The sequence below is a fragment of the Gavialis gangeticus genome, unplaced genomic scaffold (genome assembly GCF_001723915.1).
Source record: "Gavialis gangeticus isolate Ggan-Ray unplaced genomic scaffold, GavGan_comp1, whole genome shotgun sequence".
Lineage (NCBI taxonomy): Eukaryota > Metazoa > Chordata > Crocodylia > Gavialidae > Gavialis > Gavialis gangeticus.
Window position 1 is genome coordinate 151960069 of NW_017729022.1, and position 347 is coordinate 151960415.

Consider the following 347-nt stretch of genomic DNA (forward strand, 5'->3'; position numbering starts at 1 on the left):
CCCCACCATGGCTGCCCCACCCAGCCCCAGCTCTTGGCTCTTTAAAAAAAGAAAAAAAGCCTCCATTCACTGACTGCTGCCAGGCGGGGGCAGGAGGGGCATCCCCACTGCCCCCCCACTACTCCCCACTGCCTCACACTGTGTGGGGGGCTCTGCCATGAGCACCCATCCCCTTCCTACTCTCCTAACACCCCCTATGGCTGCCCCATCTGCCCCAGCTCCTGGTTCTTTAAAAAAAAAGCCCTGCACTCACTGGATGCTACAGCAGCCATCAGGGCCTCTGGGGGGTCATGGCAGAACCCCCACATGCAGCAAGGGGCAGTGGGGGGAAGCAGGGATCACCCCCC